The 26,067-nt window shown below is 40.0% G+C and overlaps 1 protein-coding gene across 32 annotated transcripts in view; it reads right to left on the reverse strand.

Moving 5' to 3' along the window:
* Positions 1–26,067, reverse strand: part of GREB1L (GREB1 like retinoic acid receptor coactivator) — a 158,037-nt gene that overhangs the window by 70,936 nt on the left and 61,034 nt on the right. For all 32 annotated transcript variants that reach the window (XM_083748188.1, XM_083748189.1, XM_083748184.1 and 29 more), the window contains one exon: positions 10,294–10,393. The gene's annotated coding sequence lies outside the window, so the exon portion shown is untranslated. The remainder of the gene's footprint in view (positions 1–10,293; positions 10,394–26,067) is intronic.

Below are 26,067 nucleotides of genomic sequence, written 5' to 3' on the forward strand. Positions count from 1 at the left end.
TAAACATTCAGCAACTTTGGAACAGGAATGCTTCTGCTGTTTTTCAAAGATCTAAGTGGAATGCAAACTGTTAATGTTTTGGCTACAACTGTATCAGGTTGATAAGAAAAAACTAAATTTAAACCCAAGGAATTTTTTTTAACTATACATATCATACTTTCATGGTACTAAGGAAACAACATGAATTATGGATTTCGATGTGTATACAGTATATACACACATAAAGGATTTATGTAATAATTTATGCAATAACTTGTACCTTTAGCCTTCCACTAATGAAGGCTTCGGGGACGCAGGTGGCGCTGTGGGTTAAAGCCTCAGCGCCTAGGACTTGCCGTTCGAAAGGTCGGCGGTTTGAATCCCTGCGGCGGGGTGCGCTCCCGCTGCTCGGTCCCAGCGCCTGCCAACCTAACAGTTCGAAAGCACCTCTGGGTGCAAGTAGATAAATAGGGACCGCTTACCAGCGGGAAGGTAAAACGGCGTTTCCGTGTGCGGCTCTGGCTCGCCAGAGCAGCGATGTCACGCTGGCCACGTGACCCGGAAGTGTCTCCGGACAGCGCTGGCCCCTGGCCTCTTAAGTGAGATGGGCGCACAACCCCAGAGTCTGTCAAGACTGGCCCGTACGGGCAGGGGTACCTTTACCTTTACCTAATGAAGGCTTCGCCTTTACAAAACAACTTGCTTTGTATTTCTAAATACAGTAGGCAACTTTGAAGATAGGATCTACTGCACCTCCTGTGATAATTAATAGGTAAAGCCTAGTAAGTCTTCACAATGTTACTAGAGATGACAGCATACTGAAAATAATTTATTAGTATCCGATTCATCTACTGAAATATACTATACGTATTCCAGCAAAATACTGTAACTGTAAACCTCAGGCAGGTTTTTCCCCCCAAGTGCTATGCCAGACTGCCATGGCAAGACCCATTTGTTTTAATCAGACACAGGATTATTAGATAACATGGGTGGGTCATTTTTTTCACTCCCAGCAAATTTACAGTAGGTTAGACTTTGCCTTCAATATAACAGAAAGTACATTTTTAATCATGGACAACAATAATCTTGTATCCAGCTTAATGCAACTGTGATCAGAATTAACGAGGATTTTCTATGCCTTGTGAAAATCAACAAACCTTACAGGTCCACCTGCCTGGCATCTACACCTGAAGAATTAGTTCTTCCCCAGCTTCCCAGATCCTAAATCCTCGATATGATTCCCACATGCTTCTCCCACACCATTTAAGCTCTAACTTGAGGCTCAATCCTTCCATTTGGCAAACTGAGGCCCAAGCTTCAGGCTGTGTGAGTGTCTGGAATGCCCTGTTCTGAGGGAGAAACACACACACACACACACACACACACACACACACACACAGGGTCCTCACCATCAACACTGCAACATAATGGCCACATTCACAGAAAACACTGAAAGCTCTATGATGCTACTTTAAACAGTACAGTGGTACCTCGGGTTACATACGCTTCAGGTTACATACGCTTCAGGTTACACACTCCACTAAGCCAGAAATAGTGCTTCAGGTTAAGAACTTTGCTCCAGGATAAGAACAGAAATCGGGCTTCGGCAGTGCGGTGGCAGCAGGAGGCCCCATTAGCTAAAGTGGTGCTTTAGGTTAAGAACAGTTTCAGGCTAAGTACAGACCTCCGGAACGGATTAAGTACTTAACGCGAGGTACCACTGTATTGGCTTTCCCCAAAGAATTCTGGGAGCTGTAGTTTGTTAAGGGTCTGAGAGTTGTTAGGAGGCCCCTATTCCCTTCACAAAGCTACAATTTTTAAGAGTTCCCCGTCATGAAGGATTGATTGTTAAAATATTATGGGAAGGGTAGCTCTGGAAGGGGAATAGGGGTCTCCTAACAACTCTCAGCACCCTGAAACTACTATTCCCATAATTCTTTGGGGAAAGCTATCACAGTTTAAAGTGGTATCACTATGCTTTAAAAGTACAGTATGAATGTGGACAGTGCAAGCTGGGTTCTGCCTGCTTTTGAAGCAGCAGCAAAGGAAACAACAAGCTAAAATGTAAGCCAAGGAAGAAAAAGAGGAGTGCCGCAACTGCTACCACCACAGCAGTAATTCTGAGGAGGGGAAACAGAGTTCGGGGCAATAAAAAGCAGCGGGGGTGGCAGCAGATTGGACAGCAGTTCAGGGGGTGCAATGTATTGCAGTCATCCTGAATGTATGCAACTGAGCTTGCATCACACAGAGATCCACCAACCTTTCAGAAACCCCAGTGAACCCTACTTTGCAGAGAGTATGAAAACTTTACCAATAAAAACAAAAGAACCATTTTACTGACTCACATCATAGGTCCCTCTAGCCCAGATATCCATCTCCAGCATTATCCAGACAGAAGGCTCTGGGGAGTTCTCTAGCAGGCCATAATTGTATTAGTCTTGCTTGTCCTCAGGAGCTGATACTCAGAGGGATAGCGACTCTCAACATAAATGTTCAATTTTTTTTAGATTACATGCTGATAACTCAATAAAGCTCTCCACCATGCTTCTGTCTAACCACTTTATAAAAAAACAACAACCAGTAATGTGCCAGTTTCTGGTAACAAATTTTGAAAATTACTTTTTCGATTTAATGATTTAGAAGATTTACAAACTGCATTTAAGAGCAACTGTCCTCATGGAGTAAGCTTTAATACGGTATTAATATATATACTTTTAAAAATTAGACACATTAAAATACCATCCTACAGTACAAGAAAAATAAATGATAAAATGAGCCATAGTAAAAGACCTAATCAAACCAGCATAATATAATTTTAAAACAGCTAACACTTAAAAGGGCTTGCTCTTGATAGTTCCACAACCTTCAGAAGAGTGGGGAATAGCAGCCAAGAGAGGGCATTCTCTGTGACAGTCCCTAAGTTGTGGAACTCCCTCCTCAGATGTCTGGCATCTTCACTGCACAGCTTTCACCATATGCTGAAGTCGCCCCTCCTTCCCCTGGGCCTTTGTTTTAGGACAGTGGTGTCCAAACCTTTTTCAAAAAGGGCCAGATTTGATGAAGTGAACATGCGTGAGGGCCAACTATTTTGCCTGATGTTCTTTGAACCATTAAAATTAAATGCAAGTTGAATGCAAATTAAATTAAATGCAAATTAAATTAAGATGGGGGGGGGGGAATCCAGGAAGCTGAAATACGTCAGGAACATTGTAAAGTACATTACATATTAGTGGTAATAAAGGTTGTCTGTCAACCTTTAAGTTCAAAAAATATGAACAGGAACATAACACCAAGTTGGCACAAACCTCTTGATGAGGGTAGTAAACAAACCAGCAAAAAAAGGTGAAAGGAAGTGTTTGTGTGTATGTGTTTGTCTCCCCTTTTTTCTTCCCTCTCTCCATTGCTGGGGGAAAGACAGTATATATGTGTCTGTATGTGCATGTTATAGTTTGCAACACACTGTATTAAGCTCAGTTTGGGTACCCCTGTCCTAGACACACTAGGAGCCAATTATGCAGAAGGTTCATTGACCTGAAATCTGCTTTGCTACAATACACCGTGAATGTGGGCTCAACTGGCATCTACAACCATGGATAAAAGGCAGTTCTTCTTTTAATTAAAAAGCTTTATACTGAAACTTCACTTCATGTTTGTTGTGGCATAGATGGGTGTGTGGCCACCCCAGTTAGTGCTTCTCACAGCACAAGGCTCTATACTGGCACAGAGCCTTTTTAATTTGCATACTAATGATCTAGTGCCAGCTCTTGTAGTAGTTGCTCCTCCTAAAATTGCATCTAAACATGCTCATCATGCAGTCTTGCTCTCAAGGACGTGGCTTGGCCTGAAAAGGCTATTGCAAGACATTTCAACTTCTTGCATTAGCAAACCGTGTTTCAACAACTATGATAAAACTAAAAAAAAAATGAACTCCTCCAAAAGGAATTTGGTTTATAAATAGGTTTTTAAATAAAACAAGATCAAGCAAATTAAAACTGTTAAAAGCCACAGGTTTTAGTTCCACAGGCTCCAGGATGTCGTAAATATGTTTTAGTTTGCGGAGAGGAATGTTGTGCTATGCCGGGCTACTCTGGAGTCACCCCTTGCCCACCTCCCTCCATCCGTGGCTGTTCACCATGGGCCTGGGCTGCTCACACTGCTGTCTGGGGAGCACAGCATGCTGAGCAAGGAGCAAGCAAGCACTGGCCTGGTGGCCATTCAGCGAGGGGGGAGGGCTCAGTGCAGCCTGGCCTCAGGAATGTACCCTTGAGAGTACAAGGAAGGCAGACCAAGCCCTCTGCGCAGCCTGCATGGAGCCTCTGTGGTCGCTGACCTCTGCTGGGGTCATAGCCATGGCAGGAAGGCTAGGCCAAGCTCTGGGTCCAAAGACGCCCAGTGGCAGGCAGGCAAGGGGCGAGATGGGGGCCGCCAGGACACGCCTGTGTGGCGATGGGAGCAGCCTCCTGACAGGCTGTTCTGCCACCTCTACCAGGGCAGAGCAGGGGTCCCTGGGGGAGCGAGCACCTGCATAGGGGTGCTTGGTTGCGCCCCCTCGGAATTTTTGCCCAGGGCCACAGCTCCCCTGCCCTCCACGCTACACCACTTAGTAGATGAGAAACTTACTTCACAAAGAGAATAAAGCAGACAATTCAATGGCTATTCCCTAAGACCAGGAATGGGATGCTTCAGGCCTTCAGACGTTGGGCCATGTTGGCCAGAGTTTATGGAAGTTATAGTCCAACAACATTTGGAGAGCCACATGTTCCCCCATCCTTGCTCTAGATGATGGGAAATGATTATTTTCCTTAGACTCACACATACCCTTGCACTATACAAAACTGTAGCCAATTTATTATAATAAACTGATCATGTAACTGCACGTGCATAGTGATTAATTACCCCATAGGCTGCCCCATCAATTATGTAACTATTTTTGCAAACATATCCTCCTTACATGTACAAACATGTAGCACTCATAACCTAGTTTTCCATTAGTCTAGAATGAAGTCTAGAATGAGATTGTCCTTCTACAACGTTTGATAATTATTTGTTGCACAGAAATTTTAAAGTCATGGAAGTCATGCTTAATTTAATTCATGTACAGTGGTGCCTCGCAAGACGAAAAGAATCCGTTCCGCGATTCTCTTCGTCTAGCGGTTTTTTCGTCTTGTGAAGCAAGCCCATTGACAGCTTAGCGGATTAGCGCTATTAGCGGTCTAGCGGCTTATCAGCGGATCAACTGTTAAGTGGCTTAGGAAAAGGGGGGGAAAGCAAAAAAAACCCGCGGGAACTCGCAAGATTTTTTCATCTTGCGAAGCAACCCCATAGGGAAATTCGTTTTGTGAAGCGCCTCCAAAACGGAAAACCCTTTCGTCTAGCGGGTTTTCCGTCTTGCGAGGCGTTCATCTTGCGGGGCACCACTGTAATCTACTTATTTACCTCAGTTACGGAAAACTCTTAGTTATTCACAGAAATCGCAGGCAAATCAGTGCTGCTCTATCATCAACATAGGGATTTCTGGCTTACATGCTGTAGCCGTTTTGTAATGTAGTAAAGACGGGCGCAGGTGGCACTGAGGTCTAAACAACAGAGCCTAGGGCTTGCCGAACAGAAGGTCAGCAGTTCGAATCCCCGCAACGGGGTGAGCTTCCGTTGTTCGGTCCCTGCTCCTGCCAACCTAGCATTTCAAAGGCATGTTCAAAAGCAAAGTGCAAGTAGATAAATAGGAACCGCTCCAGGGGGAAGGTAAACGGCATTTGCGTGTGCTGCTCTGGTTTGCCAGAAGCGGCTTAGTCATGCTGGCCACATGACCCGGAAGCTGTACATCTCAGCCAGTAAAGCGAGATGAGCACCGCAACCCCAGAGTCGTCCATGACTGGTCCTAACGGCCAGGGGTCCCTTTACCTTTAAAGACTGACCATTTGCATCGAGCAGTGCCTTACTCTTGCATGTCAAATAATGACGTCAACTTACCATACTTTAACTTACTAATTGAGCTTATTGGGGCTTTACCACAAAGGCCCTAGTAAACAGAGGGCTAGGAAAAGTCCTAGGCCCATTTCAAAATGAATTTTCACTGGGGGGTAGGGGAACTCAAAAGGACATTTTAAAATCATGCAAAAAAAAAAAAAAAAAGAAGGCATTTTTAATCTTCAATTAAAAATAATGAAACACATATTTATACAGGATTGCAGCCTGAATTGGTTAAAGGTGCTAACAAGGGACCTCATAAATTTCCAGGCGTATGAGAAAAGTTTATCCCATTCTCCTAGGCTTGACAAGATCAGAGGAGCCGCAGGGGTTTCCCAGTTTCTCTCCATATGCTCAAGTAGAACAAAGGAAAGAATGGAACAACTCTATATCTTAGGTTAAAGGGAGACACGAAACAGACGAAGGATGTTCCCTCTTATTTATCTTATTCAAATATTTATAGGCTGTCTTTCACATAAAATAATAAGTGGTTTGCAACATAACATCAATATAAGTGACAAAAGATTACTAAAAATATATGAATAACAAAAATACCATGGCTAGCCAAAATTCCTAATAGAGGCAGCACTAAAAATCAGTGTTCCAGAGTTCTGTTGTCAAAACTTCTTTAGATAACCATGTTTTGTAACCAAATGTATGTATCTCTTAATTTTCTCTCATCTGCCTCCAGCACCAAAATAAAACCCACCAGAAACTGCTGGTTTTAAAACCACCACTCTTATTTTCTAAATGTTAATATTTTCCAATGCAACTGAGCACTTGTGCAAAACGACAAGCAAGGCACAGGACTTATTTGGCTGCTATAGGTGGTGAACATATCAGGCAAATAGTTTGATTCCAGATAAAGCTATCGTTCTCATTGATGAGCACATTTCGACCTTTTGGGGCAAATGTCAATAACTTAACCCCCTTGCCTTCCTCTTGGTCTTAGCACTCTTTGCTTATATACTGTACATACAAAAGCTGAGTTGTAATTGAAGAAAAAATGGCTATTTGGCGGTCCAAACGCAGCACTCTGAGGAAAAGAGCATTTTCCTTTTAGAAATGCAAGCTCTTCCTTTCAACATCTTCACAATGAGCACAATCTCGCCATAGCCAGTTCCATTCATTTCAACTGAGAGAAGCAAGCATATTCTCAACTCTCCCACTGAACTCAATTGAGTTTAAAGTGCTTAATTAATCTGGACTGCAGAGTGTCCCAAGTCGTTATGAGAAGGAGGGAAAAACCAACTTGAAAGTAAAACTTTAGGAAGTGAAAGTGAATGTCCTTCAATTCTGTAATCATGCCTTCCATTCCTACATCGACTGCACTACCACAGCTGCAAACATTTGGGAAGGCTTATCCTTTAATTTAGACAAAAGCAAGCATTCCTTAGGTAAATCAGCACTTCTTCTTTTCCACCATCAGACCCATAAAACCTTTTCACGACACAGATTTCAAGAGAACCCTTTAAGGTTTTAGGATGTCTCCCCTTTTACTAAGTAACAAAATACACCCCATGGTGTCTCATTGACCCCACTCAGCTGTCCTTTGACCTCTTCAATTGTTGTAACCTAACTTCAGGGGCCACAGAACTTGCCTCCCATATCCAAAAAGGCTAATGTTGCTTCCTCCTAGCACCTGGTGAAACAAAATGCAGGGAGCCTTTCTCCCCAACCCCCACCCCACACTACAGCTACTATGCTCCAGATGTTCGCTTCTAAAATCTTTCTGAGAGTTGGCTTGCTGTCTGTGTGGTAACCAAGAAGCAACAATTAAGACCTGGACTATGGCAATGACCCTCTTGTTCATTTGGGCCTGAATACTCTGTTGGGCCTCCTCCCCTAAGGATACAACAGGTCATAAAACAGGAATAGATCTTTGGCCTCTTGGAAATACTAGGGTATTTAAGCACAACAAGAGACAATAGGAGTCCAATGTTCCATATAAACAAAATCAAGCCTCTTCAACTGACCCGTAGCAAGGAAGAGGTCAGTGGATTCCTCTTTATTTTCCTTCCACATATTAAAATATCAATCACATACTTTCCCTTCTGCTTTTTACCCAGCTCCCCATATCTTTACATATTTTATATTTCTAAGAGAGCAGAACATAAATCTTGTTTTCATTAAACATTGGGCTGAAAGAACCCACAGTTTATGGATTATAGCATGAATTTCTAGATAGAAGGAACAAGCGGTGATCTCTATCACAGAATCTCCCATCCTCTTAATACACTAAAAAAAAAGCCTACCAATGTAGCGTTTGCAGTTGAAAGAATATATCTGATTTCAATTTGCAAAAATGCACAGTTACAGTTTTCAAATACCATGCCAACTGTTTTTAATTCTTTTCTCGTAGTGTAACAGACTAGACATAAGTAAACAAAATGGAACTTAAACTAGACAGGAGAGCAGTGCTTCTAGTCAGAAAGCTTGCTGACTCAGGCTCAGACCATTCTGGGTGGAGTTGCACTCACCTTGAAGAAGCAGGTTAGTTCAGGACATCTCTCAGATAAAGCTATAGTGTTGGATACTAAGGGAGTGGTAGTGTTTTTGTCCCGCTTCAGCTGATGTGCCAACTATGCCCATTACTGGGGAAGGCAGATCCAGCCATAGTCTTACAAGACCTGGTTGCAGCATAATTGGATTACCGGAATGTGTTTTACATAGGGTTGCCTCTGAAAACTGTAGGTGGTACCAAAGATGGTGGCTGAACTGTTGATGGAGACTATCTTTTCGGAGCAAATCAAGTGCACTGGCTGTCAGTTTGTTCCCAGGCCTGGTTCAAAGGACTGGAACATATATCTTATTTTATTCCTGTAAATCAATTTGGGGCACCTCTGGATGCATGAAGAGATCTATAAATACAATGGGTTGTACAACTAAGTTTTACTCAGAGTAGGTGCACTGAAATTAATCAACCTAAGTTAGTCATGTTTATTAATTTCAATGAGACTACTCTGAGTAGGACTAGAATTGGACAAAATCTAATCTTCCCTAAACTCAGCTTGACACTTTTAAACAAATACCTTTGGACTTGTATAGAAGAGCAGGCCTGTATGTTCCTGCCCAGATTCTGAGAGCATCAGGATATGCCCTCTTAGCTGCCCAGCTCCCATCTGAAGCACAGGGGGGCATTCTCAAGGGCAGCATTCAAATTGTAGAACTCGATTTTACTCTAATACTCCCTCATTTATGGCACCTCTCTCCGCTGAAAACATTTTGAGTTTGGCAGGACTTTTTTTGAATGCTAGTTCTCCATTTTGTTACTATTTTCTTAGTTTGCTTCTGTAATGATGGTTTGGGGTTTTTTATATATGTATGTGTGGTAATAGTTCCCCTTTTGCACTAGGAAGGCAGCATATAAATGTTTATACAAAATAACTGAACCAATATTAAGATAAAGACTAATAATATACAGTGGTACCTCTAGTTGTGGACTTAATCCATTTCGGGGTGCCATTCACACTCCGAAAAGTCCACAACTAGAGCGCCTCTTCTGCGCATGTGCGCAGCGCAATTAAGCGCTTCTGCGCGTAGCATGCAGATGGCGTCTGCGCATGTGCGGGCAACAAACCCGGAAGTAAACATTTCCGGGGTTGCCATGTTCGTAAGCTGAAAGTCCGTAACAAGAGCGGAACACAACACAAGGTATGACTGTATATTATGTGATATCCAACATTACTCATACGCAGAATATTCACCAGAGACCCACTGAAATCAATGGCCTTAGGTCCTTAAATCCATTCATTTGTGTGGGTCTGCTTTATAACTAACAATGGATACAAACTGGTATCTTGCTTAGTATTGGTATTACACATGATTAAAAATATACAAAGCCCATGTTTACTGTCTTTTGTCTAGTAGTTTTGAAATGTAAAATGAAAGTTTTGTGTGCAAGACAAAAAAAAACACCTTTTAGTTTGACATTTCAGCAAAAATATTTATGCTTTTTTTAAAAAAAAAACAACCCAGCATATTCAAAGTTTCAAGACATTTACTGCAACAAATAAGTAACTTGATTCAATGACTAATGGTTTTTACCAGAGTGTAAAGTAACTAGGAATGATACAAGGTTCCACAAGGTCATAAATCGTGATGTTTATGCTTATGTTACAATAATGTCACAGAGGCACACACTAACCTAAGAGGTATGAATTCGTGTGCAAATTAAAACTTTGAAATTGATAATGTAATTGAATGCTTCTGAGGAAAATGTCTATGTTAGAAGGCTGAGGAAAAATACATCTTTGTACTTCTCTCGCTGCTACTGAAGACGAGGAAGTCACCAATGATAAATGCATAATTATACAAGCTGCATTCTGAATGTGAAAATAACACTACCTTTTTGTATTCCTTTCAACCTTTTCTAAATGTATTCATGATGGACGATTGTTCAAAGGTATTCTGCCACTTGATCCAGATTGGCGAAAGTTTTAAAGATCTGTAAAATAAAATAAAAATAGTTTAAAGTCATTGAAAATGACAGAGAACCAATAATATTATTTGTAGCAACAAACAAGCCTGAAAACAAAATTCTCATATAGCAAACCCACTTAGTAGTTGCTCAATTTTTTGCTATAGATCTAATTATAGTATAGATCAAACACATTTCTGAGAAACAGCAAAACTCCAGAAACTGCTGCTATAATAAAATATTGCAATCTCTCACGTTTGAAAACTACTGAAAATACTGAAAAACCAAATATCAAATAAACCACTTCATATAGTAACACAATGGATCATCAAGCAGTCTCCAGGCAGTTTGTATTTCAATTGAATACAATATGGATACTCCCTTGTGTCAATTTGGCCTAACACACGGGTGAGTGGTTCTAAATCAAAAGTTAAGAAATATGAAATGTGTGTTTTCTTTTGGAATCAAATAAAAAGTTTTCATTCTCCAGATTTGCTATAGTGAAGACATTTGCTTAAAACTTTTTCTAACACTGATGAGCAGGAGAACAGTTTTAATATTTGAGGAGTTACTTTGCTTTCTAATACACATTTGTAGTTATAATTCCATTTGCTACATCAAAATCTGTTACTTGAAATAAAACCACCTAATTTTACTCATAGAACTAAAGTTCTGTGCCACTAGCAGAGATGCCTGGGTTAAGGTGCATATTATATGCATATTAGGATGATTAAGAGCAGAGTGAAATTTTATAAATATTTTAACTTTAGTACGCTCAAAAGATTTGTCAGGCAACATTTCCCCTTCATAAAAATACCCAAATTTTGGGAGCATAGGCCCAGATTCAGCACCCTCTGTCCACCAGTGCAAGGGCTGTTGCACTAGCATAAGGGCAAAAATTAAGGTTGCACAATATCAAATATAGCACCACAGTTGTAGTACCAGAAGCTTGTTGAGCAACAGAAAAGACTGGAACTACAGCAACAATCTGTTATGGAACCAGAGCAAGAACCATAGAGGTGGCTTCCTGAGGCTTCTCTAGGGCAACTAGTATACTGCTAAGTGACCTTACTGTGACATCCATTTTCTCCCATAGTTTTACAGAAAGAATATTGTTATTTGTGATAAAAAGGCAACCACTAATTTAAACAATGTCAAAAAACACAACATTCAAGATCTGTATACAGCTGTCATACTGATGCCACTGTTGTACTGTTTTCACATGCCATGAGTAGAAACTCTGCGTAAGAGAAGCTTGTCATTTAAGAGAGAATACTAGAACCTGGAAATCAAATGCTGAATACCAGTGACAAGTTCTAAGAAGTGTGCCACAGAGTGAAACTTGCTTTGGAAAAGCCAGTGTGGTGTAGGGGTTAAAGTGTCAGGACCTGGGAGACCAGAGTTCAAATCCCCACTCAGCTATGAAGCTCATTGGGTGACCTTCAACCAGTCACTCTTTCTCTGTCTAATCAACCCCACAGTGTTATTGAGAGAATGAAATGGAAAGGAGGTGAGTCAATGCTACTCCTTGTGCTTCTTGGAGAAAAGGTTGGATGAAAACTCAGTAATGAAAGAAAAAAAATTGAAGTCCATCACTAATCTGCATTCATAGACTGCCGACACAAACGTAAGTGTACTTGCATTAAAATGATTCCAATTAAATCCTTGGGAGTGGGATATCACATAACCATCTATCATGTGGTAACATAGAAACTCCCTGCGTGGATGGTTTTAACCACATGGAGAACCAATTGTCTGTAGAAATCAGCTACACTCTCTGCAAAGCTTTGCCAAGATTTCTGAGTGGTTGCAGAAGTGTGGGAAAACCCAGCTTAAAAGTGTGGCCAGACTACATGGTCCAAGCCATTAAACAATCCATTTTTTAAGTCACCATCACCATGTGGTCATGTAATTTCCCCCTCCTTTCCATGAAGCATGGCATATTGGGAACATCATCATCATCATCATCATCATCATCATTATTATTATTATTTATTAAAATTTGTATACTGCCCTTCATCCAAAGATCACAGGGTGTTTCACAACATAAAAGTACAAAATGAGAATACAAAATACATAATAAAGCAAACACCAACCAATAACACCCTCCCATAAACACTATTTATTATCTAATCGAGCAACGTACAGCTGTCTCCAGGAGTCCAAACACATTTCCTTTTGTCTTTCAAAGTAGTTGCTGACAATGGAACATGACCTTGATATGCAGTTCCATTAATTATATCTTATTGGGTAGGTTTTCTATAATTATTATTTTCGGTTGGACTGTGTCCTATAAGCAGAACAACTTGATTTTCAAGCAGCACACAATTTAAAAATCATGCCAATAGTATAGCTGAGGAACTGGAAGCAGAATACTGTAGAAACAGAGACTTTAACTGCTTTCCACAGCTTCCCAAAAAGTATGGTGCTAAGAATAATTTAAGAGTCTAGCTTCCCAGTAGAGTAGGAGACAGGTCTGCCACTATCACACAAAAGAGCCTGGGATCAAGTCAGTCACACTAAACTCTTTATTTGCCCCATTTCCCATTTGCAGCACTCTCTCTCTCTTGCTCTCTCTTTCTCTTTCTAAGGTGACCAACTTTCCACACTGCCAGTTTTTAAAACTACTGCAAACGCGAGACGGACATCAAAGTCAAGCTACATGGTTTTTGACCAAACTGCAGAACCCTGCAAAGACTTTACTTCTTATTATTTACTATTTTTGAAGTCCACAATACAGTTCCTTCAGGGCAGAAATCACTATTTTTGGGGCCACGTGCTGAACATTTCACCTGCTAGTAATGACATCTTTGTATTTTCTTCTAATTACACTCAAAGCTAAGACCTTTGGCCCTGGGCCACAGACCTCTATTCAAGCTGCACACATTCTCTTAAGCACCCTGATCCTTTGTTGTCATTCTCAGTCTTTCATCTATTATTTACATCCATTGAGAAGGGAGCTACTCTACCATTTGTGAAGCTTTAAAGCTTCTAATCATCTTAATTTCTTTGCCTTTTCTACCCCTGCTTCCCCCACCCCACAACACAGCAAGCAATTTGACAGAGTCGTTTATTCAAGCCAACAGTTTTGACACCTCTGAAAGCTTGTCAAAAGTAGAAGAGCACTCTCATCTGTATAAGTCTGCTCTTATGAGACAGCTTCAGCATCAGCAGTTAAAAAAATAAATAAAGTCATTTTCATTCCGTAAGACATATCAAACACAATTAAACTTCACTAAGAAATCATGGAGCTAGCTTTTGAATTGAAACAACAGGGAGTAATTCCAAATGTTTACAATTTAAATGCTTTCTTTCTTCTGAAAGCACGAGTGCTAATGATATAATCAGGCAAAACTTCCTATTAAACTAAGCAACTAACAAAACCCAATCGCTTTTTTCACGAGGAAGGAAGAAAATCAGGCAACAACAGTTTGAACCACGAAGTAGAGCTGTCTGGGCTCTTTCTTTCCTTCTTTTTTTTTTTTTGGAAAGGGCTTGAAGAGTATGGCCTAATGCCTATCACACATGCACAAAACACAACATTAAAAAATACCATGCTGTTTCAGTGCTACAGAATAAAGAGGCTATTTTCCTATACAGAGAGACAATCACCGTTCTGACTCTCCTGCTGATGGCAAAATACAAATAAAAAAGCTGATGAGATGTTTTTTACCATGATTTTGATGACCAGCTCTGATTCTTACACCTACTAAAAAGTCTTGATGACAACATACGATCCATCTTGGTGCTTTCTTTTGGTACTGCCTTCCTTCCTAACTGTGCTTCCTTGTTGCCTGCCTGCTCTGAAAGCCTCCAGCCCCTTTGTCTTTTCTTATTTTCACCATTTGCTTCAACTAGCAGTCCACTTGAGACTCATCCATCTTATACATCCTCAAGTGACAGATGCTCTTAGAAATGACCATACTGCTGCATGAACAAAAGATAACATCACCTCTAGGAACTCAAGGGAGAAATACAACAGCAACCTTAACACTGCGTTCTTCTGAGGGTTGCCACATCGTAAACCTCTCAGATGTGAAACAAGAAAAGCAGTTACAGAGAAAACAATTTAGTAATAATTTGAATGACACTTTCGAACTTTGCATTTTTCATACACTTATGTTGTGCAGTTTATAAGCTAAAGGCTGAGACCCATGCAATTCATCCACTCTGTGAATTGCACTTTAAAACAGAGGACAACCTCAATAGGAACCCAAATACACATTTTCAGGAAATCACTTTGTTTCAATGCAAGAAGTAATGGAGAATGATGTGTATTTACTAATATGCACACAAAGTATGGAGATTAATAGTAAAAAAACCAAACTTTAAAATAAAATTTATTTTTATTTAAGAGCTAGAACTGTTAAATACATTTGCAGTATGGTTCAGCTGACATTTTAGAGCAGATTTGTTTGTTTTTGTTTGTTTGTTTGTTTGAAATTAAAGGGACATCAGCAGACCCAGAACATAATCATACCATGTACATTTACTCTAGTCTTTAAACGTTTACTCATAAGTGCAATTAGTCATTACACAATGTGTAGCTTGGGATGCAAAAAAGAAAGATAAAAGAAAGAAAAGGATGCTGTGAATAGCTATAAATCACTTCTCTAACAAAGGAAGGTCATATTAAGATCTCCCAGCAACAAACTAATGAGACGCCACATATGAAAACAGTCATTCCTCTCTACTAAGAGAAAACTATGGACTGAAAGTACTCATTTCTTTCTAGGGAAAGGGTAAATTTTATTTCCTCCCAATCAAATTATAAGTGCAGAACAACCTTTGCTAGATAACAGGGTTACTTACTCCTCAAAACAACAAAGGGAAAAAAGTCAATATTGATTATGATGAGGAAACAAGGGGAAAACAGTATTGTTGAAAGGAATGGATCAATTGGTCCAACATTTTTAATGAATTATACATTTGTGTGATTCCAACATACCATTTGGCACCATATGCATTAGTTAAGTCCCTAATGAGTTACAAACAGAAAGCAAAGTAAGAGCCCTAAACACATGGTCAAATATTAGCCTTCTTCAAACATAAAGCTAAACCATAGGCTTGTTAACTCTTCCTCCCCTGCCAGTGCTCCTATGAGGGAGTTTGGAAGTCCCCCCCCCCCACGTAGATTAGCTGCACATAGTTTATCATGACATCCAGAGCTCAACAAAATGCAGAGTGTTCAAGTAAGCAAACTTCAAAGTATTAGTTATGAAGCTGTCTTGTCTCAGCAAACTATAGTTAAGATTAACCATAGTTTAGGGTCCAGATGATATGATAAACTGTGGTTAATCTAAAAGAGAATCAGAAACTTCCAGTCTCCTCCTTGCATCCTGAAGAGGGAAGGGTGGCTTGCATGAATCTGAGGCACACTTGATGCTAATTTTTATTACATCTCAATGCAGCCACTAAATTTAAAGATTTCTTTCATTCCAAGCCTTATAAAGAACAAGTATAACAGCAAATTACACGTTCATAAATGTTTTGGGGATCAAAAACATCTGCAACTTAAGCGAATTGCAAAGTAAAGTAGGAGTGGAGGGTATTATGAAAACTGTAATTTTTAAATGAATTTTTATTAAACTTTCCAAAAGAGAGAGAAAATAATATCAGCAAAAAAAAACACACCAAGGAAGCATATATCAGTAACATATGCTAACATATACAACTACATTAATGGAGTCATTGAACACTGAACACTAAGGAATTGGACCAACCAGGTAAGGACTAAATAAGCAAAGAAAGACATGCAAGACATGATCTCCATATTCCATCTTTTAGCCTGGCAGCACCTACACTTTGCAATTTCCTGCCTATTGATATCAGGAAGGGGCCCCTGCTTCAATCAAGGCTTCAAGCAATACTAGGGAGTTAAATATCACTAAGTATTTTGAGCGAGTTCCCCTCCCCTTACATATGCACCAACAGAGGAATTAGCAAATTATGTCCAATTATGTGCTATATAGACCTTTGTAGGCCTGCTTCCCATGCAGAGATAGCATGGCCTCCTTCAAAAGCAGAGGTAGAAGAACTTGTTCCCTTAAAATAAACAAGGCAGCCTTTGGTTGACAGAATGCAAATATCCAAACATTTTAGATTAATCCAGAGAAATTGTAGAAACTAAGTGGTCACTGGCCAGTTACTGACATGTTCAGATTAGACTGCCATGCAGAGCAAGTTTACTCAGAAGTAAGTATGAGGTTCAATGAGATTTTCCCCCTAGTAAATGTGATTAGGTTGAAGCTGAAGTTTGCCAGTAATTATATGGGTAAGTAGAGAGACTGGTTCAGCTTCCTTCTGAAAGTAATCACAGCAGATTAGCACTTCTTGGTCTAAAAAGTCCACCTTTTATGTATTATCATGATCCAACATAGGTAGAAAACTTTAGGGTTGTTTCATGACAACAGACGCATAGTAAACACTCAGTATCAGTAGCAAGAGACCCAGGCTAAATTAGTTTCTCCAGGTAAGTGAGAAGCCTTTAAATTAACTTTCCCAGGCAACAAATATTTAATTAGACACTCTTTGAAACAGGAGAGGTTCTGAAACAGAACCCCCCCCCCAAAAAAAAAAACTTTGACCAGCTATGGTGGTTTAATATTTTAAAACAGATTTAAAACCGTACACTGTACAACATAATCCTATGCACATTTGCATGGAAGTAGCTTCCCCTATGTGCCCTATTAGTGTGCACAGAATTCGCCCTATTAGTGTGCACAGAATTCTTCAAAACATAAATTATGTTATTTGCATTTTAGTTGGCAGTTACGTCATAAACTACCATTGCTTTCCAGTTAAGTCATACACTACTACCTCTGCAGGCGGGGGGGGGGGGGAGAAGAAATTTGATTCAGTTCACATTTCACACTGTTTGAAAGAATATTTGAACTGAAACACAGCCAGTCTTGGAAATTCACATTTCTCTGAACTTTGCAATGCAGCTTTCCAGCCATGTAATGTGTACAAAAAGCAACGTCCAGGGTGAAGTGTGCATACAAATGTGTATGTTAGTGAAAACAACATACATTAACTTATCACTTTAAAAATGCATATTAGTCAAAACTGCATATAAAATGTGCGGATTTTTGCACATGTTTATGGATAAATTTGTACTAAAATGTTGATGAATTTTCATGATGATTTAAAAAAAAAATTCCACCTTGTTGCAAAATTTAAGACTGAAAAATGAGCAACTTCAAGAACTGAAAAGGGACAAATTTGTTCATTGCTCCTGGGGGACTTTGGTGTGCACATGATGCTCTATGGAAAGCTGAGACTTCCTCATTTCCTTCGATATCAAGGAATACTCTGCAGACTATACAGGTCTTAGTAATCATTGACATTGAAGAGAATGGGTCAGCCGTTCCTTGCACATAGTTCAGGGTGCACCTTTGAAGTCCCACATTAAGGATAATGTTAACTTATGAACCTTTAAGAAATTATGTACTACTCTATCCACAAGTGCCTTTTCCTCAATATCACAGAAGTCTACAATTAACATGGGTATCTTTTTTTAAAAAAAGAAAGATGTTAGTATCTATTTTGTTATAAGGTCAACAATGGCGTGATATTTTACTATGCTATTCTAACAAACAACTCGGCTTAAAGTTAGTTTTGTCCTGATTAAAGTTTCCCATTTCTTTGGTGCCCACTGTATCATCCTGTTTCTGGTGTTCATAGTATTTTATTGCATTTGCAACAGCTTCTCCACATATATTCAAAACATGGATATTGATTAATTATCCCCACAGCCAAAGAAGGCACAATCAGCAGGCTGATCCAAACTCATTTCTTTATTCTACAGGAACCTTTTATTCAAAAAAGAAGTTGCCAGAACTGGAACATGACCTTGAAACGACAACTTCCATTAACCGATGTCTTATTCGGTGGGTTGTTTTTTTAAAAAAAACCACACACCCAACAACAGCCCATTAAATTAACTACTTTTAAACACAATAGGATCAATATGAATGCAGAAAAAGTACACCCCATGGCAAGTTCTTATTGCATGGTTGATCAAAAACAAAATAAAAACACCCTGTAGCTTTCCAGATCACAGTCAGTGCCAAAAAATCCACCCAGGAAAAAAATCCATCAAAATGAAACTCTGAAAGGGCTTTCCCTTCACCAACCTATTTGCACTTCAAAAACTCCTTAAGTCCCTTCAGCTAAACCCCAGGGTTTAAAACATTGCAAAAATACAAGAGGGTTTGGTGTCATTTATCTTCCTTTTGGCCTCTGGTCAGAGCTGTAAAGTCTGCCAACTTTGGATAAGTAAAAAAAAAAAAAAAAAAGAGAGAGAGAGAGAGAGAGAGAGAGAGAGAGAGAGAGAGAGAACAACAGTCTTTGTATATAACCCATTTTGTTTCAAAGAAAAGTTCCAGACTAGAGTCTTGCACAATTTGTCTCTTTAAATCTAATCTACAATTAAGAGCTATTTGTAAACCAGAATGTTCCTAATTAAGCACTGGAAACCCATGGAATTAAAATTGTGTAACATTTGTATACGTGAGAACAGATTCTTTCCATGTCCTACATATTATGTTGTTCTTGTCTAGTCATTTAGTCGTGTCCGACTCTTCGTGACCCCCAGTGCTTTCGGGGTATGCATATCCCTAAACATTTTGTGAATCTAAGTTTGGCCTCATTGAGGGGCAGTATTTCAATATGAGTAGGAAAATGAGAGTACCCCTAAACATTTCTTTAAGAAAAAAAGCACTGATTATACCCTAGAATGAATCTGATTTTTAGTACATACAAAGTCACTTAAACTAACAACATGCCCTATACTAGGCAATGCACAGAATGCATTTCAAATTTTTGCTAAGATGCACATACAATTTCAAGGGAAATGGAAATTTTATGCACCACAGGCATCTTCTTAAACAACTGTCAGGGCACAACAACTCTATTTATATGTCTAACCCATATTATCAGATACATCCCGTAACTGCATTCTTTAGAGTGGTTTTCAAAGCAAAGCACTGTGGTTTCACCAAAATCTAGCTCTAGTGATTAATGATGATGCCCAGTAAATACAGTGAATATCAAAGTTACATTCTTTCCAATTTGAGAATTAAAACAAGCAACAGCAAACCTTAACGTTTATTTTCACTGAAGCCACCACTTTGCTGTAATTACCCTCCCCCCCAAACTCTTGAACCACCTTAATCTGGAAGTAAGACCCGCTGATTTCAATAGAATTTGCTTTCAAGTAAACACAGTTTGAATCAGTTTTGCGTTAGACAAAAGTAATTCCCAGTGTGTTCAGTGCTCTTATTCCTTAGTACACAGGATTGCAGCTTCAGTATGTGATCCAAAGGTCACAAGAGTCAAATTCAAAGTTTGCCACTGCTAAAAACACCAAACTGGCATCAATAAAAAGAGTAAAATGATTCATTTTACCCATCTTGCTGTGAAAGTGCTTTGAATGGCTGATCATTCTCAAGATTATTTTCAAACTGGATTGCTACATTCGCCTTCTTTTAAAAAGACCACATTTCACAACCAATGTCCCTTATTTCAGCAAGCCACAGCCTGACAAGGGTCCTAATTTTTGAAAGGGAAAAAATCCTATTGATTGCAAATGTGCAGTGTAATTACATATAAAACAAGATTGTCAAAACAATGACAAATCTCTATACAGGAAAAGTGCCCCAACTTGTAGGAACAGTAACTCAGAGACAGAACCACATAAACTTTGGTGCTGTGGAAATTTCCTCAATTTTAGAGGGATGCCTTTTGGCTAATAAATTCTAAAGAATCAAACACAATGAGAAGGAACACACAACGTTTAAGTTCATGTTTTCAAAATGAAGGTGACAAAGAAAAGAAAACACACAAAAAGCTATCCTGCAGATTCACCAGCGACTAGGGTGGCAGGCCCTGGTCTAATTCCCTAATAAAAGCTCATGACAACCTGCAGAGCCCAGGAGCGCAAATCACATTAGTGGGAGATACCAGATGACCAAAGAAAAGCACTGGGGGCCTGGTAAAACTAGTAAACAAAAGGCAACATTCCAGATAAATACCATTGCTAGAATTAGCATTGTGAGATCCCTGAATCTGATAATACAAAAACAGATTAGGTGCTGGCAACAAAAGAATAAAATTGGGAACAAAAGGGTCATTCTGACACATCAAGAAATGATCTTCATTAACCCAGCGCACATTTACTGTGCAGCATTAGAAGCAATGAAACTGTGATGACACCAAGACTCATGAGACATTACTGGAGGTAACACTTTCTTTACTGCATCCAATTTACCAGGCAATTTGGTCCCTTTCCCTTTTAAACTTTGTGACAATTTAAAGACCTGTAATGATTTTAAGATTTGCTGTCCAGCTCATTGCAATTTACTGTCTGACACTCAACTGTGCAGTTCCAGAATGAGGTGATTTACAAGTCTCACAAATAAACCTTTTGCCATCTTACAGGATAAGTTAATAACACTGGTTGTTGTTATATAAGCAAATTATCCTTCTACCATTCATGGGGCATTTATGTTTGACTCCTACAGAAATCAAGCATGCTTAACCAAGCCTTCGTCTTATTTGGTGATCACTCATAGCCGAGTAAGATTGTCTTCCATAAACACGGTTTTAACAATGAGTCTGTAAGTGACTGTGGATCCACACGTCAATCCACAGTGGGGACATTGGTTTCCAGGCAGAAGTTTATCACGGTGTGGATTTGTCAAGCGTGCCTTCATCTTAGCATGTTTCTCCCTTGTGTCCTGAGTTCAAGTGTCTTCAAAGCCCATGACACCTTTGGTAAAGACTGTTCTCCAACTGGAGCGCTCACAGGCCAGTGTTTCCCAGTTGTCGATGTTTATACTACTTTATATATATATATGTATAGATTTGCCTGGTCTTTAAACCTCTTTTGTTGACCACCAGCATCACGCTTTCCATTTTTAAGTTTGAAATAGAGTAGTTGGTTTGGAAGACGATCATGCATCCGCACAACATGACCAGTCCAACGAAGTTGATGTTGAAGAATCATTGCTTCAACACTGGTGATCTTTGCTTCTTCCAGTACAGTGGCTCCCAGCCTTTTTGACATAACCAGAATGGCTTGTTGTGGTGTGACCCATAAGAGTTATTGTCACTAGAAATGCAGACCTTAGGTCTTTGGCTGCCATCAGTTTCATACATTTTAATGGCAAAAAATTGCTTCAGACCACTATTCATGTGGACCTTTTCAGCGTTTTGCTTATGGGAATGCAAGAACACTAACTGTCTGTTTTCAGAATATTGTTTTATACCCATACTATATATCCAACACACATCCTGTCTGTCCTTACAATATGAAATACAAGCTGTCCTAATATTCAGAGATGCAACTGGTTGTGGGGCAGAAATGGAAGCCAAGACAATATAATTGTTTATGCTGTTAGCACCAGCAACCTTCCCTTTCAGATGTTTGCTGGCAATGTTTGCTGGCACTCACCTTAGCTTGGAAGCAATTGTTCCAAAAGTAGTATCAACCTTAACTGCAGAACCATCCACTGTGTTGAGAGTGCAATTTTTGCTGGGCTGGTGGTGGTGGGAGGGCAAGTAGTGAAGAAAAAATACTGTATTCCATATCTAAAGCAAGGAAGAGAAACTTCCTTCAATTCAAAGTCAAACTTTTCAAGTTGGTGACACACTTTTTGGACATGCATCATGTCACGATACAGTAATTCAGTTTTGCATCATTTAGCGACACAGTAATTCAGCTTTACTAGCAAACCAGAAGTTAACCTAACCCTTTCCAGCCCCAGGAAGAGTGTGGGGAACGTTCGTCCGACACATCTACACACTGCAGCCGGCACACTAATGTGTCACAACAGACAGTTTGGAAAGCTCTTGCTGTAGCCTGATCTAACTTGACAACCATGTATGGCCTCTAAGAAGCTGTTATTGCGTAGTCCGGGTACCTTAGTGCCTTGTTACAGCTACTGAAATATCAATAAGGTTCAAAACAATTCATTCTCCTCTCAGACAGCAAATGGCTTTTGACATTATTTTGTTGTAAAATTGTTGCATTCTGTGGCCTGGTAAACACATCACGGTAAGCTAAACTATGGCTTACTGGGCCTGTGTAAAGGGGCCATTTCCCCAGATAGGAGCTCTTACTTTGCGCGCCTCCCTGGTGGTTTATGCACGGCAGCTAAACCAAGGTTTGCCTAAGCATGTTGTCTGAACCAGATCATCATCATTTTTCACCATCATCATTTTATTTGTATATCGCCTTTCCATATTTAAAACAATGCTCAAGGCAGCTTATAACATTACAAGATTTACGTAATTACCAGCATAACAAAAGTCAAAAGCAATAACTAAAACACATCAAAAAGTACACAACCAAATGGAAAACAATTTCCACATACGTAAATCATAAAATCTAAAACTAAGAATACAGCATTAATATCAATCACAATTTAAAATGACATAGATAAAAAAATAAAAGCAATTTAAGAAACAAAAATGGAGCCCTCTCTGCCCAGCAGCAGCAGTCCTTTATGGAGCCTGTGAGACCCCACCAGAAGCCAGTTGGAGAGAAGTAGGGCAGGGCCTTCCCAGCAGGTCAGTCCTGTACTCTGTAACCCAAGGCTCATCCTATGGTTTCAGATCTTGCTTAAGAATGTAAGCTCTTTAACCACAATCTCAGGTTTGGACAACAGGAGCCAACTGTTATGCTTTGTATAACCATCCAGTGTTTACCGACTCTCTAGACTTGCACAGCTGGCTCTGGCCTTAGCTGCTGACACAGTAAAGCAGGCAGTGCTCAGGAGAGATCTGGCACTCAGGAACTGCCAAAGGTCTATCAGCGGAGTAAGTGGGTGCAGCCAAGTGCTATCCCGGTTGCCTCAGGCTTGATTTATGAAACAGAGCTGCCTCCAGAGCCAATTGCTGCTGCTGCCTTCCTGTGGCTCACAGTGCTTCTCAACCATCGGTTTGTGTAAACATGACCTAACATGCCTGCTTTGACACACATTCATATTTTAATTGCACCATTGAAGCTAAAAAGCCCTAAGCGCTCCTTAGGTATCTTGTTTAAAAGGTATCAGCTACTGAAAGTTACAATAAAACACAATTTTGCACATGATTGGTTGGTTTGTTTATATATTGTATCATTAAAATATATCAATATTTTTAAATAAGTAACACAAAACGTAAAGCAATACAATAATAATAATAATGATGATGATGATGATAATTTATTATTTGTACCCCGCCAATCTGGCTGGGTCTCCCCAGCCACTCTGGGCGTCTTCCAACAAAGATGAAAGATACACTAAAATGTCACATATTAAAAACTTCCCTGAACAGAGCTGCCTTCAGATGTCTTCTGAATGTCAGGTAGATGTTTATCGCTTTGACATCTGATGGGAGGGCGATCCACAGGGCGGGCACCACTACCGAGAAGGCCCTCTGCCTCGTTCCCTGTAACTTGGCCTCTCGCAGTGAGGGAACCGCCAGAAGGCCCTCGGAGCTGGACCTCAGTGTCCGGGCAGAACGATGGGGGAGGAGACGCTCCTTCAGATATACTGAACCAAGGCAAAAATGCCATGAAAACCGCGGAAAAAATGCCATGAAAACCGCAAAAGGTTTAAAATAGGCATCAATTAACTATTGTGGAAGGATGTACTCATACTTGCCTGTGTAGACCTGTTGGAATAGAAAAGTTTTCAGCAGGCATTTAAAAGTTGGCACAGAAGGCACCTTCTGAATCTATTCCACAGGACTGGGCCAATGACAGCAAAGGTTCAGTTTTTGCTGTTGTCAAATGAGCCCCACCAACTCAGGTGACCAATGACACTCCTGCATATGATCTCAGGGATCCAGATGGAATATAAGGAACCAGGAGGCTCCTGATGTACCCTGGACCTAAGTTGTTCGGGTCTTTAGAAATTTAACAAGGACCTTCAACCTGGGTCTGTATTATTATTATTAGGCAGCCAGCACAGCTGTTTTTAACAATGGTGTCACATGTTCTTGACCAGAAGCTGCCATCAGCAGTCTGACTGCCTCATTTTGCACCAGCTGGAGTTTCTGAAACAGACTCAATGGCAGTCATAGAGGCCAGAGCTCATTATAGTAATCTAGCTTCCAAGTGACCAATGCGTGGACTACAGTGGTCAGGATATCCCCATCTAGGAATGGCCGTAAATAGAGAGCCAGATGAAGCTCATTAAAGGCACTCCTAGCCACAAAGGACATTTGGACTTCTAGTAACAAAGAAGTCAAGCCAAGCACCTGCTCCTTCGGAAGAAATACAAATTCAGAAAATAATAAAACAAAAATCATTACTACACTAGCAAAAGAGTGAAAATTCTCTCCCTCTTAACTCAATGGACACCAAAACTGTTCTAACTCTAGCAAAAGAGTGAAAATTCTCTCCCTCTTAACTCAATGGACACCAAAACTGTTCTAACTCTTTATCTCCATCATGGAGTATAGCCTTCTTACTAACTTTGCAGTCAGTCACAGCACACCTGCAGCATGATGGAGAAAGGGCACTTTGCACAAAAAGGGGCTCAGAACAAATATAAGAGCAGCACATAGTTAACCCTTGCCTTCCCAGAAAGCTTGCAGGCACCATTCTATACAATTAATTATTAACGTAACTCCAGCCAAATTGAAAGCTACCCAAAGCAGCATTTAATTTTTTCAGGCACTACCTCAAAAAAAGCTACACACCCACACTAAAGTGAGGACATTTACAGTTACCAATATCTTCATTTTTTTCTGCTTTAAAATGTAAACAAGGCAAGGCAAACTTATGCTATCAAGTTGTTAGGCCTGAATATATATACAAGTGTTCGGATAAATATGTTTCCCCCGTAAAGCTTTGAACTTGTTGAAACATAAATACAGTATTTAAACCCCATTATGTTTGCTTTTTTGGTGCCCCCCCCCTAAATAAATATTTTCATTCACGATAAGACAAACCTTGAAAGGTATTTTTTAAATAAATAAGAATATTAATAGTGTACCTCTTCTTTTTTTAGCTTTTGTTGACTGAACATAAGCTTAATAAATGTGCTAAATCGGGTCACAATCTCATCAATTTTTTTCTTAATTCAACATTCCTGAAAACACACACGACTGCTTATAGGCGCCCCAACGGAAAACATGAACCCCACTACACAATGGGAAATCCCAGACTGTTGCAAATCTAACTCTCATGTTCTCTTCCTGAGCCACTTCAGTACTAAAAGTTCTGGGAGAACCACAGGGTTTCCCAGTCAATGAATCCAGATGCAGCTGCTTGGCGCGGGGGGCCCTTATGCCAAAGTCTTTCACTGGCAGCACACACAAAAATTGGGGGGCAAGGGGATTAGTGCAATAAAATAATAATAATAAAATTGAAAGGGGAGGGAGATTTAAAAAATGCTATTTGTGTGTCCTTTGGTGAGCACAGGTCCCTCTTCTCTCTTTCTCTGCTCAATTTGTCCCTGGTACAACTGACACCCATTTTTTAAAGTGAAAAAGTAGAAAGCAGGAAGGCAATGGCAGGAGGCCCCTGCCAAAGAGCACTCCTGGATATTGCACGCTGCAGTGTGGTTTGGGGAAATGCCAGTGTGCGACTGACTACATTTCTACCACAGTTAGTTTAACCTTTGAAACATGTCAGTCAGTGGACAGACCTCTAGGTAAGGTCAACACAACCTTGCCCATGCCAGCATTCTCTCTGTATTTGCTTG

The sequence above is a fragment of the Podarcis gaigeae genome, assembly GCF_964106915.1.
Source record: "Podarcis gaigeae genome assembly, chromosome: 7".
Taxonomy (NCBI): Eukaryota; Metazoa; Chordata; class Lepidosauria; order Squamata; family Lacertidae; genus Podarcis; species Podarcis gaigeae.